The sequence below is a fragment of the Camellia sinensis genome, chromosome 9 (assembly GCF_055761805.1).
Source record: "Camellia sinensis isolate YWXY chromosome 9, ASM5576180v1, whole genome shotgun sequence".
Taxonomy (NCBI): domain Eukaryota; kingdom Viridiplantae; phylum Streptophyta; class Magnoliopsida; order Ericales; family Theaceae; genus Camellia; species Camellia sinensis.
The window spans coordinates 166,902,881-166,925,310 of NC_138969.1; positions in this window are offsets into that span (position 1 = coordinate 166,902,881).

Genomic DNA, 22,430 nt, shown 5'->3' on the forward strand with positions numbered 1-22,430 from the left:
TTGAGTTTTTTTGTGAGAGAAGAATGTAATGATTATGGGTTGGATGTGATGTTTTGTTTGTTATGGCTAAAATAGCCTATTTTGTTTTTTATGGCTAAAATAGCCAAAAAAACCCCTAACCCAACTTGCCAAACGGAGGCTAAAAATGTTTTAGATCTCTAATAAAGGGGTTATACGAGTTCTAATTGGGGTGAACCTCACTGTAATAGTGATGTTTATGTACATCTAATTTATATGCATTTACAAAGCAAAAAATAATAATTTGATTTGATTTTCATAAAATATAGTTTGACAAAATAAACACTCGAAATATATTTTTAATTTTCTAAAATTTATTTTTACCATCCAGAAAAATGATAAAACTATATGAAAATGATGAATATTTTTTTTTTCTCACTAAATAATTTTTAGTTTATTAGAAGAAAATTAAAAGAAAAAAAAATTTGAAAACCAAACCGAACAGAGAAAGAATATTTATGAAGAATATTTAAAAAGTTTACTAAAGACAAAAATAAAAAAATATACTAATTTATTTATTTATTTATTATTTTCTCATCATTTTAGAAATTTCATTTGAGACATCATGTGTAAGTCACATTTCAAACTTTCATCTATTTAAGAGACAATTCGTTAACAAAATATTTATATTGATATAAATTTATAATTTAAAGTAGAAAAGTCAAAACCTCATTAAAGATGTGGAAAATTAAGATACAGGTAGATCCCCTTCAGTTAAAAATTTAAATTAGAGGTCACTATTTGGGTTCGTGGAGGCCACCACAAGTTTCGTTTCGATAATCAGAACTATCCATTTTGTTGAACACTTTGTGTATTTCATCCATAAAAAAATATTAGATCGATCCGATAACTATAACTTGTTTAATTTATCGTGTTTTTCACCCAAAAAAAAAATAGATGCCAATTGTATTTTAAAAAATAAATCAAACATTTTTTTTTATGATAAACGCAATAAATTAAACAAGTTATAGTTATTAAATCAATCTAATTTTTTGTATGGATGAAACACATGAAGTAACTGATAAAATAAACTGTTCGGATCATCAAAATAGGGCATATGGTAGGGGCCAGAGTCTCAAACAACACCCGCCAGTTTGGATTTTGGACTGGAGAGATTTTCTTTTAATTAAGATGATAGCACAGAGGGAGACATCTTCTTTTAATTAAGATGATAGCACAGAGAGAGACAGAGAAAATTGGAACATGAAAACCATTTAAGATGAGGAATTATTTAATAGAGGAGAAACTATTCAATAAGTCAGATATATCACGTCGGAAAATGCTATAAGTTCCATATTTTCTAACAAATAAATTGTCAAATGTCTTATATGGGTGTGGGTTTACAAAATTGTAGATCACATACTCATGTGAGACATTTAGTAATTTATTTGATAAAAAATTTGATATTTCTAACATTACTCATATCACGTCTTCATATAAATTTGATATTTTATACATAAATCTCACACTACATAAATTTAATTTTTATCATACAATCCTCCGCCTAAAAATTTTTGGATGAAGAAACATGGTTCCCTAAAATTTTCCTTATATAATAGTGATGGCATTAATTCCTCAGAGGGGTCCCATTAGACCACCTCAGCGACTGCCTCTATGTCAGACTGCAGCTAAATCGCAGCCCACCATTGAATGAGTAGTTTCGCATTAAAATATGGACCATGATTTGTCTACTTAATCTTATATGTAATATTTTATTACCCAATAACACTATATAAGATAGTATTACTGAATATTCAAAACTCAAGCAATGTGATTATTATGGTATGGATAAATGTTTTGCTTGGTTAGGTTCCATTTTTTTTTTTTTTGAAGGAGAAATTACAAATATATATATATATATATATATTAATAATAAATAAATTGAGAATTTGAACTTCATAACTAAATAAATCATGAGTTTTTAATCTTGTTAATTTAAACTCTAAATTTTTGATTTATTTTTAATCAAAATAATTTGTCTATTTTCGTTATCTAAAATAGATGAAAAATGAGTATTTTAGTCATTAAATTTAAAAATATATATATTTTAGACATTTTATATTGAATTTAATAACTAAAATACTCTTTTTTTTTTTCATTAGTTTTACTTAATGAATGTTGGTGAATGGTTTAGATTAAAAAAAAAAATTAAAAAAATCAATAAATAAGGATTTAAATTGACAACGTAGTGTTTATTCTTATGAGGCTGAAACCTTGAGTAGTTTTTATTTTAATTTTTATATATATTTTTTATTGTTTTTGTAATTGTACTCTTTTTTTAGCCTCAAAACTCCTTTTAACAAGTGTATTTATTTATTTATTTATTTTATAATAGAAAAGCACGAGATTTATATTACATATCTGACAATAAATTATCTAATAAAGTATATCAGAGTACAAAATAGATTTTAAAATGAATAAAAAGAATCTCCACGTAAGGAGAATACGCATCTCCACATAGGAACAAAAATAAGCCTCCACGCATAGAGAAGAAAATCTCCATGAAAGGAGGAAACCTCTACACAAACAAGCATTATTGCAACACAAAAAAAATGTATATATAAATAAAAAAAGATAAAACAAAATAAAATCAAACAATCACCACCAAACAAACATTACTAATCACCTTCGCGGTTCATTTATTATCACAACTAATAGCTGTGATACCTTAATTCTTGCCTCTACATTACAAAATAAAAATTCTAGGTTGAAGTGGTTTTCTAAAGTATAAAAGCGCATTAGTAGTATTGGATCTTGGTGAAGAATCAGATCTAAGTCTAGATCTGAAAAAAATTTCGATGACAAACAGCTGATGATAGAGATGAGATTATTGACAACTTCAAAACTTCTCTCTCTTTCAATTAATAACCAATTTTTGTAGTTGAGAAAGATTCAAAGAAAAACCTATATGATAAACATTATATGACCGTCTATTTCTTCTCACACTGATTTGCTTTCTCTTTCCTCTATTAATACTCTCTTTTTACTAAATTTTCATATAGTTTCAAACTTAATCAAATACTAATTCAATTAAACATAAATTGAAGTCAAATACTAAACTAATTTGTAATTTAATTATTGATTATGTTTATAATAATGCGAATAATTAGTTTTAGTTAGAGTTTTGGATGAAAAATTTATGAGAGGGCATTTCTGTCTTTTTGCTGTGCAATTTGATTATTTTTGTCTCCCTCTTCAAGCTTCCTCTCTTCCCGTCGCCATTGTCATCCTCATCGTGTCCGTCAACCCCGGCTCGGTTCCTACACCATAGCGTTGGATCTCTCTTTCTCTCTCTCGTTGTACTGGTAGATCGCAGCGGTGTGGGGCTGCGATGGTGGCCGAAAAGGAAAGTTGTCGTTGTGGTAGCTCGGAGACAGCAGGCGGAGGTGAAAAGTTGGTTGCATCGATTTCCACAGCCACCATAGCCTAATCTCTTCTTCTTCTTCTTCTTCTCTTCTATATCTGAGTTTTCCAGATCTCACTCCCTCCCTATTAATGGTGATGGCGGTGTGGATTGCTAGTGATGGTGGTGGCCGGGAGTAAAGATCAGACTGTGATGGTAGCTGGAAAGGAGGTTGTCATAGTGGTGGTAGAGGATGGAAGCCGAAGTTGGCGGAGGCTGGTGGGCTGGTGGTGATGATGATGGTGGTGTGAATTGAGAGATTAGAGTTTAGAAATTTGTCTTAAGAAGTAACTTAAGTGTGAGTTAAAATTTTAATAAAAAAAAAAAAGATAGAAGAATGGTGTGTACTGAGAGCATTGAAGTGTGTAAATAGGATTTTCCTTTTTTATTTGTTTGGACCGATTTTTTTAATGAAACAGAGCAAAGCATTGAATTGAACAATCAATACCACAAAAGGACTCTATGCCTATGATTGAAATACAAGTGAAGTACAAATGACCCAAATTAAGGAAATAAAGTGGATTTTGCCCCATATAATTTTTTTGAAAAACAAATGTATAAAACTGAACTTATGGTATTTAAAATTTTTAAATCAAATGTTTTAATAACATAAGGTCATGTTTGATTCCACAAGATTAATAGTGAGGTATTAATAATCCAATCAAATTAGTGTGGTATTCACAATCCCACCCTTATCTCATTACTAATAATCTTACAAATTTATTGGATTAATTATCCATTGGATTGATAATCCTAAAATAAAATGTCAAAACAAACATAGAATAATTGGGCCCGCGAATTAACAATCTCAATCCCATGCTCTAATCCTTCCAATCAAACATGCCATAAGAGTATTTAAGTCAAGCAATGCTGAGACTTGTTAATATTCTCTAAGTTAATCTACTAAAACTATAAAAGTATGAGATCTACAAAAATTTCCCTTATTTCAAAAGCCTCTAATGAGGGAGTGTACTTTGATATCTTTTGAGTCTCTTATTCACAAACTCGTAACCTACATAAATTATTATAAGGGTGGTATTAGCAAAAAATTATTACAAATAAATGAGAAAATTTATAATTTTAATTATTGATATTTATAATGTTTACCATCTATTTATAATTATTTTTTGATAACACCATTGTGGTGTGATTTGCTCAATTATATATGGGTCCAAAAGACCATGTAATTGTGTGTCCAATCAATAATATTGTTATTTTTTGTCTACGAATGTTAGAAAGGAAGTGTTACATTGTGCAAGACTTGAAAGTTGCAAGTTTTGAGCCATTGAATTTGATTGAATTAATGTAGACCCTCGAATATTTTACACACTTATTACAACTTAGGTCTAAATCGGTTAACTATTTTAGAGTACAAGGTACATTTTTTGTGGAGTGATTATGAAATTTTATAATTTTATTACACCATAGCTTATGGTTTTTTAAGATTAAATGTTTACATTACGACATGCTATAATTTCTTATGTATGTTTATGGTGTATTACATGATTTTCTGAAAAAATTGAATAAGTTTCACCAAAGATAAAAATATACTAAGAAAAAAGGGCAAATTGCAATAAAATGATAACAAACACAAACAACTGCCAAACAAGTAAGAATCTAAAATATTTGCAATTTACATAAAAACTTAAAAATAAAAGGGATATTTATCAATAAATTTCATCTCACAGACAAGTGCTCCAATTAATTCCAAGTTTTTTCTATCGATCTGTTAAGTTCCATTAGGAGAGAGTTTCTTTTCATGTGGTCATATTTTTTTATTTTGGTAGTATTTTGGTGGACAGGTATACCCTTTTATTAATGTAATAGGTATGATGTGATACTCCAATATGGCAGGTATTAATGTGATACTCTAACAATGTGACACTCAAAAAAAAAAAAAAAAAAAAAACTCCTTAGTGTATTTTTTCCAAACAAGACAACGTGACGGGTATGATGTGACACTCTAAAAAAAATTAAAGACTCCTTAGTGTATTTTTCCCAAACGTGACTTGTGATACTCCAACGTGGTAGGTATGATGTGACACTCTAAAAAAATTAAAAACTCTTTAGTGTAATTTTTTCAAATGTGGCATTCCAACGTGGCGGGTATGATGTGACACTAAAAAACTCCTTAGTGTACTTTTTCCTAATATGACACTCCAATGTGGCGGGCAAATGAGTCATTATACATCCAAAATGACTAAATAGATCACAAGAAAAAATACGAGACTATATGGATTACAAGTCCAAAAGATGGGACTTATTGGTCAATCTTCCAAAATAAGAAAGTACTGTAACATTTACATTATTTCCTTCTAGCTCCTCTCTCTTCCCCTTTCTTTCTTACTCTCTATAAATCCTATTCCAGCATTTGTAGCACTTGTGTCCTTTAAACAATTGGATAGTGTATTTAATTCCTTTATTTTCATTTTGAGAGTCGTTAGAGTTGTTGTATATTGGTTTTGGAGGAGTACAATTCGATTTGGACTTGTTGGAATTATTCGTTCGTGCTTGTTTTTTGTTGAAAAGTTCTTTGGGAACTTGAAAATTTTGTTCTAGCGTCAACACTAGTCTTCCTAGGGATCAACACCTCCTTTCTTTCTTGCTCTTAGTGTCTTTACTGGTTTTAAGGGTCGACATCACTGGTTCCAAGGGTCGACCATTGTCTGCTGCTGTGTTCTAGGTGTTGCTACGAAAATAAAGGGTGGACACTACTGGTTCTAAGGGTCGACCCTTGTCTGCTGCCCACATTGGTGTCACAACATTTTTTCTTGAGGGTCAACCCCTGTGAGTAAATTTCAAATTTTTGGGTATGGTTTGGGCCTTACTTTTTGGGGGTTTTGACATATTCTTTTCATTGACTTTGGGGCTATTATCCTACTACTATAAATAGGCTCCAAACACACTTTCCTCATTATTTTTTTTCTCTATCTTTCTTTCTTTTCTTTTTTTTTTTTTCATCTTTACACTGTGAGTCTCCATTCTCTCTCTCTAAACTCAATTTTTTCACTTAGATCTTCAGATCTACTCACATAGAGCTATCTTTCCACCTTGGTCATTTGAGAAAGATTGTAGATCTCGTCAAGGGCTTCCTTTTGATCCAAGTAGTTCGTGGTTTCGTCGCCGGTGATTTTTAGATTGTCTCCTCTTCGCTTCAAGAGGTAGATTTTTCTTTGCTCCTTTTCAATATCTCATCTATAGATAGACATGTGGTAGATTTTATTGCATAAAAACCATATTCATTATGGATTTTCCTTGAAAGTCATTAATAAGGATCTAAGGTTTGATATTTGTAATTGAAGATTGTTAAATTGGTTGTTGCTTGGGTTAATTGGGGAGTAGTTTGACATGTTTATGTTGAGAGGGAGGAAACCCCTATATTAATATTATTGGCTTAATGGATTTAAAAGGGAGGAAGTTGAATAACCCTTAGTATTTTGTTAATATGGATTGTGTAATTGTGTTAATATCTAAAAAGGAGAAGTAACCATGGTATTAGAATTGTTTGGATTAATCATGTTGAGTGGGGTTGGGTGTGGCTTTGGCATCAAGGATGTGGTTTTTTTTTTAATTAAATGAAGAAAATAAATTTTTAGAAAGTGATTGGAGTAGTATGGATTGGAAAATAAAGAAAATTGGTTTTTGAAAGGAAAATGAAATCCTAACCCTTCGTAAATTAATAATGAACTTGAGGTCAGTTTTTGAAACATTTACATATTATTATTGCTATTGGACTTAAGGTCTCGTGAGAATTGGATTGTTGTCTTACGTGTATTTAATACATATACTTAGAGGTTTTGTCCTTGGTCATCGGTAGAAGATGGCATTGTTGTATTGAATAATATCGTGTATGTAGTACACTTGTGTTATTATGCATTTTAGTAAATTGAGATGATTGGAAATGTTAGCCGCTCTTAGAATGAGAGGTATTAGTAGCTTCTAGTTAGCGCCTGGAGAACTTGGTAGAGGTACCATTACATTCTAGCCGGTGTCTCATAAATTGGCAGAGGTAGCATTACCTTCCAGCCTGTGTCTGGTAAATTGGCATTTCGTTATAGAAATGTGTATCCTTGGCTTACCGTGCTTAAGGTAGGTAAAGCATTGTTTCATTTCTCATTTTGTCTCGGTGTATCCTTATGTATCAAGAGTAGGTGATGATTATGGTTGGGTGAGGTCGGGTTGCTTTATGTGATAGCATAGTAACCATTGTACATGTATTTATTTCGTATTCGTGTCAGAACATATATGTATGTCCATAGGCGTATTGAACGAGTTGTTGAAATTGTTTCTTAACTATGGACGTAGGGCCAAGGGAATGTGATGAATGCATCAAAAGTGAACGTATGTTTTGTATTGGGCATAAATAATGAGAAGTAATTTGGTTTTGTGAAAGTATTTTTAAAAACAAACAGTTGTGATGTGTTATTAATAAATGGGAAATGAGGAAGAAAATTGAATTGCTTGTGTTGTTGGGTAAATAGAATGATTTTAAGAAAAGTACCTATATAAGTATGTTTTCAGTATAAATCGTCACATTATATACACGATACAGTATAAAGCATTCATGATCATGGCTATTTGTATGTTGTTATTGTTTAGGATCATGTTGGGATCTCTACTGGATTTTATGTTCATCCCATGTTGCTAATTCTTTTCAGGTGATGCTAAAAAGTGTTCAAGATCAAGGATCATCCTTAGTTGTTGGCCACGGGGCCTTTTATTTGTGGACGGAAGGCCATTGATGTAAAAGTGGTTAAACCCTTTCTTTTAATTTAAAAGATGTATGCCTACAGACAATTTATTTACTTATAACTCTTATTGCAGTCATATTGTATTCGGATGAGAGAATTTTGATTCATGTGTTCTTGATAAAATAAAGAGATTCCAGATGTTATCTCCGAAATTGAATATATAATAATTGTTTGGTAATAGAATCCGAGTAATAAAAAACGGGGTGTGACAGCATTGGCATACCCTTTTACACTTGTCTTGCCGCCGTTAACCATTTCTCCAGCCTTAGGTTAGGGTTTGTTGATGGAAGAGGAGAGGAGTGGAAAAATGCGAGGAGGAGGCAAATGAGGGAGGAGATTGTGGGAATTGTTGGTGGTAGTTGGGGAGGGTATGCCGGTGACACAAGTTAGGTTTTTGCGGAGAATGAAGAGAGTGAAAAGAGAGGAGAGTGAGGAGAAAGAGAGAGGCTAATGGGAGAGGCGGAAGAGGATGAAGGAATGGTTGGCAGCAGATTAAGGTTTACAGTGAGTACAAAAAAGAGAAGGAAAAAGGAAAGAGTTAGAGGACAATAATAATGTAATTGTTAGTGTTCTTTAAATTTTCATGTCAAGTGCAATTATTTTAGATTCTCATTTTTTGAAAATTTTTGCATTCGTTACCATTTTTCTGTAATTTCTAAATAAATAAAAAATTATTGAAGCCAAAAATAAAGAAATCATTAACTAGTAAATATAAAGACAGAGACCTTAAAAGGAATTGTTATTAGGAGAAAAGACTATTTAGGGGGATTTTTTTTAAATAATTATACATTAATTAAAAAAATTAGAATTTTTAATTTTTAATATTTTTTATTTTTTATAAATATTTCTGCTGACAACCAGTGTAATTTCGCCTTGTTATTATTGGTAATGAAGAGAGAGATTGTAGAGGAATTGACGGTCTCTATTCAAGAGTCGTGTTGTTTGTTCCAAATCAGAGTGATTATTTGGTGGTTTTGGAGTATTGTTTTACACCATTAATCACTTGATATTTGTCAAGTTATTTTTCAAAAATATAATAAAAAATATTATATTCTATTATTTTAATCAATAAATAACAAGTTAAAACACCACATGATATTGTACCCCAAGCAAAAAAATAATTTCTTTTCAAACCATCTTGCTCAAGCAACCAGTAAAAGTGGGGCCTGACCTTGTTACGTGGCTTAAAGACCAACCGATTTGAATTGAAACACAATAAATTATACCATTAGTATTTGTAATTTAAGTGAATTATCATTTTAATTATTATAGTTTTAACTTAAACTTTATATTTGAATTTTGTTGTACTATGATTCATCTGTGTAGAATTAGATGAACTAAAGTGACATTCAAAACCACCTACATGAACCACATGTGTAATATTGATTTATGTATTTTATTTTGAATTTCACTTTAGTTCCTCTCGTTTTGCTTGTGATATTTTTCATTTAAAGTATGGATAATTACAAAAAAAATATAAATAAGTAAATAAAATAAGATTTGAGTCTTGTAACAAAATAAGCCCTGACTTTTCAATTTTATCAATTTAAATAATTTTTTAATTTATTTTAATCTAAATCAATTGTTTATTTTCATTAAGTAAAACTGACGAAAAAAATATTTGTCATTAAATTTAATGTAGGTATTCGTAAAATGTGTAAAATATCATTTTTTTTTATAAAGTTTAATGATTAAAATACCCATTTTTCTTTTTCTTGACAAAATTAGATAAATGGTTTAGATTGAAAATAAATCAAAATTTTAGGTTTAAATTGACAAAATTAAAAACTCATGACTTATTTTGTTAGAAAGCTCAAACTCTGGGATTTGTTTTGTAATTTCTTCTTTAAAATATTAATAACGCATGACCTAATGACCACATTGCAACAAAATTAAAAATGTAGGAATCAAATTGTTCAAACTAAAACTACGAATATTAAAAACTTCTCTCAAACTTTCTAGATCAATAATATTTTTAAGAGTAATGATACATAGCTCTAATTTGAGAGCTCTAAATGGAGCTCTAGTGAGGTGGAAGATAGAGAGAGAGAGATTAGAGAGAAGAGTGTGTGCCCCACCTTCACATGGGTACCCTCCACATCATTAGAGTTACATTAGAGCTCTCAAATTAGAGCTTTCAAACATTTTTATAGTATTTTTAAGCCATTGAAATATTTTAACAAAAACTGATTTTCCAAATTAATGAAGCCATACAATTTTGCTTTCTACATCAATTAGAAGATGATTAGTTTTTGAATCAGTTAATTATTTCAAATTTACTCCGAATGAGAGTGTGTGATTGGGATTGAATTTGTGGATTGTGGGATCTATGTATAGAATAAATCTGAACTACAAGATGATAATTTTAAATAATTTCTAAATAGTTAAGTTTGAATTTGTAGTATTAGTGTTACCTTTTACTTTGAAAGGAGAAAAACAAACCAAAAATTATTTCAACTTGACTCCAAATGAGAGTGTATGATTGGGATTGAATTTGTGCAATGTGGGATCTATTTGTAGAATAAATTTGGACTGTAAGATGATAATTTTCAATAATTTTTTGATAGTTAAGTTTGAATTTGTAGTTGTTAGGTTTTATTATTGGCAATCTCATTTGACAAAACTCCTTTCAGTTATAATTTTATTCGATCTTTTATTTCAATGAGGCTATTAGTTTTATATGCGAATCCAACCCCGAATTGTGCCTATGCAGAGGAGTTTGAGATCTTAATCCTATAATGTTTGCCACTTCGCTCACTATATCGAGGATCGAGCTGAGATGCAATTTGAGGGGCTCCAGCGGAGGTGCAATGTGAGAACCCGCAGTTTTGTATATTAAATTATTTTGGTTGTTAGGTTTTTATTCTTGGCAACCCCGTTTGACAAAACTCCTTTAAGTTGTATTTGTTTTAGCACTTTTTATTTCAGTGAGGCTATGGGTTTTTAGATGCGAATCCAACCCGAATTATGCATTGCAAAGAAGTTTTGTGATGTTAATTCTTTCAAGATTGCCACTTTGCTGATTATGACGTGAATCTATGCCTTGCGGGGTCGAGGGGCAGCGCCCCTGAAGCAAAATGCAAAAATGTATTCAAAGTTGCCTGTCCGCTCGAGCGGACATTCCCTCGCTCGAGCAGAGAATGCTAAGTTCCAGAAGTTTGGTGAGTCTGCAAAAATACTGTGATCCGTGTTTTCATGCTTGAGCGTCGAAATCCCCGCTCGAGCGTACATCCTAGTTTGGAACACGTCATATAGTGTCCCCCCTCGAGCGTTAATTCCCACGCTCGAGCGGACCTTGCGATTTCAGATTCTATAAATTCGCAAGTTGCTCCAAATCTAGGATTACTACTCCAGATCTTCTTCTTGGGTTCTAGGGTTTATATCTGGGGATATTTTGCTAGTTTTCTTTGATGTTTTGATTGAATATTCAACTCATGGCTTAAAGAGTATACATCAAAGGATTATTTATTTGTTCTACAAAAAAGAGAGAGTTGTTCTTCGGTGGATTCTGAAGAATTCGAGCCTGAAGCTTTGGTGGATTTTGGAGTGGCTCATCATCAAGACAATTCCGAGGTGAAGACGGGGTTGGAAGAGGCACATAGGGGTTGGTTCAATTCGGGCGTGGATTCGCTAGGTAATTGAGAGTATACCTGTGTAATTCCTTTATGTCTTTTTAGTAGATTGTTTTGTGGCTTTTGCCCGTGATTTTTTTTATCACAATTGGAGGTGTCCAATTGTGGTTTTTCCACGTAAAATCGTTGTGTCGATTTGTCTTGATTGTTTGATTGGGATTGTTGTTTACTGCTTAAAATTGATACATAATCACAAATCAACATCTAGGGGATTTCTAGATTTTTCATTGGTAATTATATTTAGCTATTTAAATTTTGTAATCAACATTTATAATCCAATTCCATAACAACATTTTGTGACCAAATTCTGTAATTAACTTTTAATTATATTATTATTGTTGTTGTTGTTGTTGTTGTTGTTGTTGTTGTGGTCGTCATCGTCGTCGTCACTTTTATAACTACACAAATCTAATTCTTAATATATATTATTCTGTATAAAGTTTTGCATTAATAATTTGTGCACATGAAAATTAACCCATGGAGATTAATTGGTTCAATCTCATGTCCTTTAGTTACATAAAATAATATTATAATATTAAAGTGACTCGAAATCATATATATAAAAAAAAATAAAAAATAAAAGAGGAAATTGAGAGAATAGCTGGCCTCTTCCCAAGGTCTTTCCTTGGGCTTTGTTGTGCATGCATATGTAAGAGCATGCTTCTCCAACAACACACACAACCTTATCAAAGGTGGACAAGCATGCCTTAACACTCTAAGCCTATGCATACCTTTACACTCTAAACCTATGCTTATAGATAATATTTCCCAAGCCAAGAGAAATAAATAAATGAAACAAAATAAAATAAAAATAAAGATGGCCTCCAAGCTCCTGCATATAGAACACTATCCAGCCCATTTTCTTTTGTTTTTCACGGCTGAGCAAAGAGAAGCAAAGAAAGAAAGAAAAAGAGAGAGAGAGAAAGCAAGAGGGAAAGGAGAGAAGAGAGGAGAAGAAAGGCTCAACACTTGGGATTTTTTTTTTTTACTTCGTTGAGGTAAAAATACTCAACCCCTATCCTCTCTTAGATGTTTTTCTTAACTAAATCTATACATTAAAATATGCAAGAGTGTGTATTGATAATACACCAATGCTTAATGCATGCTACATTTGGATAGAATGATAATCTTATGATTATGTAATTTCTGTCCTTCTTACAAGTATGGACTAGGTGGTTTAGCTAATGATTTTGCTCATTATGTGATCAAGTATCCTCCATTGTTGAATCAATCTTGCATGCTTATGAATTTGTATTTGCTCTTGATAAATATTATTTTTTGTTATCACTAATGAAAGTAAATATGAAGGATTAGAGTTTCACATGGGAATAATAGTAAGAAACATTTTTTTTAGTCTTGCATGTGATTCATGGTGGATACAAAGTGTGTCTTTCGCAAACTAATGAACTTCTAGTAAAACTGATTTTTAGTTTGTTTTGAATAAACCCAAAACAAACTCATGAGAACACTTTCATAAAATCTGAAACTACTGGAGTTAGTTTAACATGTTTTCATGGTGCTAGAATGTTGAAGAAAATTATTTGACAACGTTTCATGGCCTGAATATATTTTTAACTTCATTGCTGTTTGGGGACAACATCAATGCTGACTTTACCAGGTCACTGTTTATTCCACAGAATGAATTTTCAAGTGATTCAAATTGGCAAAGTTAGATTTTTAAGTTACCTTTCAAATGCCATTGGTTTCACAATTTTTTTATTAAGTATTGAGAGAGGAACACCAATTTTTCCAAAATGTGACAGAATCTGTCCAGTTTTCTTATAAAAATTATTTGACCATCTTCGACTGATTTTCAGCATTCACACTGTTCTGGAAATATGTTCTAAACTCAAACATTTAGCGAAACGCTCTGACCATGCCTCTTTTCGACACCGTTTGAGGCCCCTTTTTATTTTTCGAACACTGAACACCTGTGCTGGAGGTTAATGTAACTCACTGTCCCAGAAAACCAGTTTTCTTCCAAAAGTTTTTTCTCCATTTAAAAATCGTTTTTAGCCTTGGTGTTCCTCTCGAAATATTTTCCTAACTCGATGAAATAGCACTAGTTAAAATATTATAATGGTTGAACTTCCTTTGGTATGGGTTTCATTTTTTTTTTATCTGACTATATAGTGTTGAAAGAAGAAGTGTGTTAATTCTTAAGCAATTTTGTGATGATGCCTAAGACCTTCTATCACATTTATTTTGGTTGCTATATATATATGATTGTTCTGTGCTATATAAACATTATATCACTATGGTTATCAAGCTAAAACTCTCACATGCATAAAAAAAATGTGAATTCGACGAAGGAAAAAAACACGAAATTGAACCGATGGTACATTAAAAATTTAAAAGTGATGGGGTGAGCCTAGTTTAGAAGCTTGAGCCAACGAGTTGCAAACCCTAACATGACACGGGAAGGTTATTCGGCTCTTATCGATGTAGGCGATATAAGGTTGGTGGTGCTGGTGTCACAACATAGACCGTTTCCTTGGGGTAGACTGTGATGTCACGACTCGGGTACGTAACCCTGGTGCGTGGGCATCATTGGTAGTTACAGCAAGTAATATTTGAATATTTGACCAAGGGGGAGTCAGAATTGCCTGTGGCCATTGCTTAGCGGTCGAGTGGAAATTGTGCTCCGCGGAGAGTTACTTAAATTTATTTGAAACTAAATCCATGAGAATTTAAAAAGAAAAATGTGCATTTTCCTTATGATGAATTACTATTTCCGTTTGCCGTTTTATTTATTTATTTATTTATCTATTGTTATTATTTTAACTGTTGGCATTCATGTTATGTTTATTAAATGCTACTTGTTATTCTGTTACTACGCATTATTCATTAATTGTGAGTATTATTATCAGGGTGGATATTTTCAGGTTGTAGTATACTATTGAGCTCGTTGCTCATTGGCATTCTCGTTGCCCTGGCATTTTATGCCAGGTACCGAAGAAAATGAAGGAAACGCCGAGGCCTTGCAAGGTGGCATTCAGCCTTGGTTAGCTTAAAGAGTCCCCAAGTTCCACGAACCATTTCTAAGTTTCCTAGTTTTCTCCAGTTTTCTTTCATATTTGTTTTATTTAATTTTTTTTTACTGAGACTAAGTTTTAAGTTTTATTTAAATTGTAATTTGAAAACTTTAATTTCTGGGTTGTTAATTAATGGATGTTAGTGATATTGGTAACAACATTGATTTTAAGTTCTAAATCTTATTATAATGTCCTTAAAAATTTTGGGGCATCACATGCAATCTGTTCAGAAGTTTCACTCACCTGCAAAAGTACTGAGAGTTGTTTTTTCCCACTCGAGTGGCCATTTCTGGGCTTGAGCGAAGATCGCGGATCTGTTTTCTATAAATATGTGTTTTAGTCCGATTTTAGGGTACGGTTTCTAGATCTTTTTCTTGGATATTAGGGTTTATGTCTAGAGCTTCTTTGCTAGTTTCTTTGATGTTTGTTTGAGTTTAAATCTAGTTTGAAAAGTATACATCAAAGAATTGTTTGTTTTCGTTCAATATAAAAGAAAGTGTTTTCCTTCGGTGGATTCCGTGGAATTCGGGCCTGAAGCTTTAGTGGATTCCGGAGTGGCTCATTGTCGTGACTCGACGTCGGTGTTGTGGATTCAAAGTTGGGCAAGACAATTATGAGGTAAAGACGGGGCTGGAAGAGACACATAAGGGTTGGTTCGATTCAATCATGGATTCGCTAGGTAATTAAAAGTATACTTGTGTAATTCCTTTTTGTCTTCTTAGTGGATTGTTTTGTGGCTTTTGCCCGTGGTTTTTTATCACAGTTGGAGGCGCTCTAATTATGTTTTTTCCATGTTAAATCGTTGTATTGATTTATCTTGATTGTTTGATTGGGATTGCTATTTACTCATTAAAATTAATACATAATCACAAATCAATATCTAGGGGAATTCTAGATTTTTCAGTAGTATTAGTGTTATTTTTTACTTTGAAAGGAGAAAAACAAACAAAATATGTGGTCTCCTTTTTGAGGTGGTCAGGAATAAAGACACTGTATGCACAAAATCTTCTCTTTCACAAATGAATTAAATAGTCAGTCAGGATGAAGTACACTGTGCCTGCTTATAGTCTTAATTAGGGTTGCAAATGAATTGAATTGTTTGAAACCTAACCTGATAGTCCTTGCATGATCCCTAATTGGGCTTATTCAAACTCGACGTGTAGTTGCATACATCTCTTTCCCAATTAAGCTTGTGCTCCCATTTTCCCCCTTAAAATTGACCTTAATGTAGGCGGAGTGTGTACTTGGATGATTCTATTTGCATCAAAATAGTAACTGAGTATGCCTAATAAATTTTTTGAAATTTTAATTCATATTATACCTTAATTTAAATCTACTAATAAGGACAAATCATATTAAAATCTAAAATAAAATAAAAAAAATTTTCTCATGGCACACTCTAATTACTTATACATTTTTTTTCATAGTCAACGTTGTTCATCTTCTTCTCCAAGTTTTAATTATTTTCTCTTTATCTTCTTCATCACTCCAAAACTCCAATTCACCCCACTAAACATGAACGGAACAATCCTCAAGAAAAAAAAAAAATTGAAACTCGAGGAAAAGTTTTTGTCAAGGACAAATTGGTGTAACTAAATAGAAGAGTTTCTATTCATCGCATGCATTCTCAAGGTTTGCTATATATGTATGCTCCGCAACCGCAGAATCAAAGATCATTTTTCTTTCCTCTGTGTTTTTGTTTTATTTCTATGAAGCACTGAGACAAGCCGTTTCTGCTTAGGGATTCACAATCCCGGCCCTAATCAGCCACCAATTTGAACCCAATACATGTTTTACGATTTTTTTTTCTTTGGAATAAGTGGTGATGTGATGGTGGGATGGCAGTGGCCGTGGAGATGGTGGTGTAGTGGAGGAGGTGAGAGCCAAGATCAGAATTTGAATTGATTGAGTATCGTGCCTGAGAAGAGATGAGAATAGAGGAAGAGAGGGAAAGAGTCTTTTTTTAATCGATTTGCTTATTATTTGAATGTACCACAAATTATGATTTTATTTTAAAGGTTAATTTGTGAGAAAACATAAAAATGTGTTGAGAGTAAATTATCACCCCAAATAATTTAATAAAAAATATTGAAAAATTCAATGTACTGAATGATTTTTAAGGTGCAAATAGAATCACTCAATATACTCATGTTAGATTTGCAAATTATGGGTCATCCTTGGCACAACTGCATCTTGCCTAATCCCAAGGTTATCGGCCTGGCCTGTACATACCAATTAGATACAATGTATAGATTTTGCACATGTTTATTATCGTGGCTATACTACCTTGACTATTATATATAAAGGCGTTGATCTCTTATGAATAGTAATTTTTTTGGTCCTAGTGGAAGGTTGATTTTTCCCTCTTTTCTAATTTTGTTTCTTTTTCATATTTTTTGCTAGGATTAAAATTATCATTTTTATATAGTTTTATCTTTTTGGAGATCAAAAATAATTTTTACAAATTTAAAAGTATATTTTTCATATTTATTTTTGTCAAACTAGTTTTTACTTTTTCAAAAAAAAAAATTCTGAAATTTTTTTTAGAGAACGAAACCAAGCATTTTTTGTTTTGCCTATGAAATTTTAAGGGTACTATTTTGAAATTACTATTCCCAATCATACATTTTTTTTTTTTTGAACTGTAAAAATCTATGAGGTTCTTCTTCTTCTTCTTCTTCTTCTTCTTATTCTTTTTTTAATATTCCAAAAAATTAAACTATTTAGGTAATTAACCAACTTTTTAAATTATTTATCAAACTAACTTACTTTTTAAAATTTTATGTTCAAAATATGATTTCGTGGTGAAATCACATCTTGAACATGTGATTTCATATTAATATAACCTACATCTACACATCAATAGGTCAAGTCAATATCAAATCGCATTTTGAATATGTGATTTCACAATGAAGTTGTATTTTGAATTTGTACTTTTAAAAAAGTAAGTTAATTTGATAAATAGTTTAAACAGTGGATTACTTTGATAAACAGTTTGAATTTTTAGAATATTTAAAAAAAAAACTCCAAAAACTGTATGTTGAGTTTTGAAATAGTCAAAAAGCTACTATAAATTGTCATAGCATCACTCTCTCTATCTTTTTATACATCATTTTTGTAAAAAATCAAAAAAAAAAAACAACTAAAATAGTCAATTTCTCTGCCCTAAAGAACCCAAGCAAACAAACCATCAATAATCAATTGGGCCTGTGCAATGTTGTTGGTTGCAAAATAGAATAAAGAAAAAGAATAGAAAGACCAAAAAAAAAAAAAATGAAGGATTTGATCAAAATCCTCTCATAATAAAATTTTAATATATTAAGGACAAGTACAAAACAATTTTTTTTAAAAAGTCCAACACATACAACTACTACCAAAATATACTTAGTGAGTAATTTAATAATTTAAACTTTAAAATAATATAACTTTTAATCTAGATGTCGGTTTTTCATAAAATTAGTATTTTATAAATCCTCTCATCAAGATCTAGCAAATAAGATCCATGTTTATTATGAAATTCTTAAAATAAAATAAAAAATACCCTCGAAATTGATTACTCTGTTTCACAGTGACTTGTTACTTTGGTTCACAATAATATGTTATTCTGGTTCATAATAACATTTTACTATTATAAAAAATAGAGTACATACTAGATGAACTAACCAAAAATACACATACATAAGATTTTTAAACTTGTATAAAATAAAATAAAAGTTTTCATCGTCAAAAGAGTTCTATGAGATATATATGCATGGGCAATATTGTCCAAGAAAAAAAAATTTACTTTATCCTTACTCACTTATGCGTCTCCTTCTTAGGAGATTTATGAAATAAAATAAATTAGGTTGTCATTTTCACCAAACAATGGTCCAATGGAGGGATTTTGACTAAATTTCCCAAAAAAATAAATACTTGTTGGGGTTTTAGGTCTGATACTCAATGTACTATCTTAGAGGTGAAGGTACATTACATAAAGACCTGGCAAGCGAAGTGGTGTAGCAATATCGATGTCAGAATCTTTTAATTCAAGAATAAATTGAGAAGAAATATTTGTCTGTAGACTCATTGATTCACAGGAGAATAAAAATGCGACAATGATTGATTTTTAAAAAATACCAAAAGTCAAAATAAAGAGTATGGACTCGAAATTTTATTATTAATTAAGAATTGTCTAGCCCAAAGACCTACAATAATTATTTATAATAAAAACAAGACTAACCTTACTTAGTGATGGATCTTGATCTCTATCATATTTCCAATCATTCCACTCAATTTCACAAAAATTGAGCACATACCATTTGATTCCTACTATTGCCACTAGCCTTGTTTTCCTACGTGCCTCATCCATTTGTTTCAAGAATTGCATGGCCAAGAATATAGTAACACCAAGCTTTATGAATGACAAATAACTAAAAGAAAAAATCAATTATGTGACATAATTATAATATTCTGCACCTTACTATATCTGTCATTGTCGTTGTACAATAATAATCAATATACATCCTGTGACATATACATGATTTGTTAATTGGTCATTGCCCATCAATAATCGATAGAGAGGCCACATTCAAACATATTTTTGTTGCTTTCTAACCGAAGATCAGCGTTTGATAAACTTTGAATAGTAAATGTAGGTTGTTTTGGAAGTGGAAGTTCTATTTCACTTCTCAACATGAGAACCACAACTGACATAGTTGGTCTATCCGCAGCGTGGTCTTAAATACAAAGAAGGCAATATGTATACATCTCATTACTTTAGGCACAAATCAACCACTACCTCATCCACTATGTCTGATGCCCTACTTTTGTTGTACAATTCCCATGCCTGGAATAGTTTTACATATGTCCATATACGAATTAGTAGAACCACATATAATGGTGGTGACTAGCAATGCTTGAAAGCATGTAAAGGTCAAATTATTGCACTTACATAACCAAGGAGGTTCAAATATTTTTCATGATAATGTAAACTGATATTTTTCATGCCACTAACCATGTCTAGTAGCAAAACACTAAAGTTAAACACATCTGACTTCTCCAAGAATAGCCCTCTTAATTCATACTCGGAAGACATAAGCCTTGTTTGGTAGAACTGTGGGAAAGTGCTTATAGCTTATGCCTAAACAGCTTATAGCTTATAACTTTCAGCTTAAACTGATTTCCAGCTTATTCTTAAAGCATCTCCTGCCCCACTCAAAGAATAAGCTGATTTCTGACTTCCACAAAGCTATAAGCTATAAGCTATAAGTTAAACCAAACACATCAAAATAGCTTAAATTAAGCTGAAAGCTGAAATAAGCTGTAAATAATTTCTGCCAAATAGGCACTTATAGCCGTTGCATTTGATTGGGAATTGTTACATTTATGCTTACTCAAGATTATAGGACTTCCAATAAATAAATATAATGTAACTATTCTAAGAAAATTAAAAATTTTATAAATGAAAGTGAATAACTTATCTACTGAATTTATACTATTTGCAAAGGGACTAGTTGTTAGATTGACACCTCATAATAGTTGAACCCCTAACCTCCCATTGCAAGCACTTATGTCTTATAACGTTTTTGACTTAGACTCGACCCATTAAAAATTTTCAATCCAGGTTTCGTTGTCTTTTATAGTTATTCATGTCTTGTTCCCCTTATACCTCTTTGAGTTTGGCTTTTGGGTTGTGTTGGTCATGTTTTGAACAGGTTGGTAGCTTATTTTTCAAACTATTGTTGTCCAGAATTTCGCTCCTACGCTCAAGCGTCACTTCTTGCGTTCGAGTCATCTTTATGAACTATCACTACTTTTGCAGGTCTGCAAAACTACTAGGAAGTGGTATTCTATGCTCGAACGAAACTTTTCACGCTCGAGCGGTCTTGGCTCGAGCAGCCCTTATTATGTTCGAGTGTTGGCCTTCTATCTGTAAAACTACTAGGAGTTTGTATTTCATGCTCGAGCTACAACTTCTTGCACTCAAGCGGTCGCATCTTTTGTGTCTTACGTTGGAGCGTAACTTCTTACGTTCGAGAGGTCTGCGTGTATATCAATCCGTAAAAGTCACTTTTTAAATCACTTTTTCATTTCACACTCTCTTTAAATATTCCAAAAACACTAGATCTAGACACTCTCTCTCCCTAAAACTTACCTTCTCTCTGCAAAAGCACCAAGGTCAAGCGATTTCTGCACCCTACCCCCCTTTGTTAAAAGGGTAGAACACTATGTGGGCTCTCTTTTCATCCGAACAAAAGTGGATTTCAGCTCCTTTTAGGTTTTACACTCTCTCCTTGGTCTTCTAGGTTCAAGGTAGGGATTCTCCACACTCTAGTATGGGTTTTACCTTTGCTATTTGCTATTTCAAGTGATTACAGCGGTTTGGGGATTTTTGTCAAGAACCTAGGGTTTGAAATTAAAATGTAAAAGAGGGGTTTTCAAATGGTTTTTTGAAAAAGGTTATGATTATGAAATTGAGGTTGATATATGTTGAAATGAGTTATTTCTTGTGTTGAAATGGGTTTTCAAAGAGAAAGGAATTTTTCCCAAAAATATAAATGTTGAGATTGTAAAGAGAACATGGAATTGATATTGGAAATTGTGAAACTGAATTGATGATAATGATGAGGGTGGAGTTGGATATGTATTATCACTCTCATTTGAGATTTTGGAAAAGTGTATCTTTAATGAAAATTTATTTATGTGTTAGAGATATTTGTTTTGGGCTATTGGTGGAGGATAGTTATGGTTATTGTAGAAATTGTATGAGGATTAGGTGAACCAAAACTAAATTCTCATCCATTTTACATTGAGCATTGTTGCATACTAATTAATACATTGAAAATGTATATGATTTTGAGAAACAGTGGTGAATTTGGCAAGAAAGTGTGTAATATCAAAGTTAAGTTGGCCTGTATGCCTTGGGTGAAAGTCCTGAAAACGGCGCGTATACATGGGTGCCGATCCCGCGGACGAAATATCCATAAAATGGCAATAATAGTGCTTGCATAGACTACGTTTACATGGGTCTCGTTTGACGGTTTCTCGCAGACGAAATATCCGTGAAAGGTTGTACTTGTTTGAGATTCCCAAAAGTTGTACTTCACTACCCTGTTTACTATTGTAAAAGAGATGATTTGATGAATTGTGATATAAACTTGGTATGACATGGTTTTGAAAGGAAATGTAAAACGTTTTGGCCAGGGCATTGCATATGCATTCACCTTATGGCATTGTCAAGATTTATACTTTGTGTTGTAGTACTTTTACTGGGTTTTGGCTCACCCTATGTGGGAAAACCATTTTCAGGTGCTGGTAATATGTCTCCACCAAAGACCTAGCTAGGAGGGTTGTGGAGCTGAAGGCTTATCGTTGTTATTTTGTATTTAAATTTTGTACAAGCCTGGGGCTTTATCTATATTGAGTTTAAGACTCACTTTTGATGTACTTGAGCATTGACTTGGAAAGATGTAAGCCATTAGGACATATGATTATCTGTTTAGCTTTCATTTCTTTTCACTATCTTTTAACACATGTTGTTGATTCAGGATGTACTGTTTATGAATGTATATTGCATGTGTCATATTTTGTATGTCAAACTCTGATTAATGAA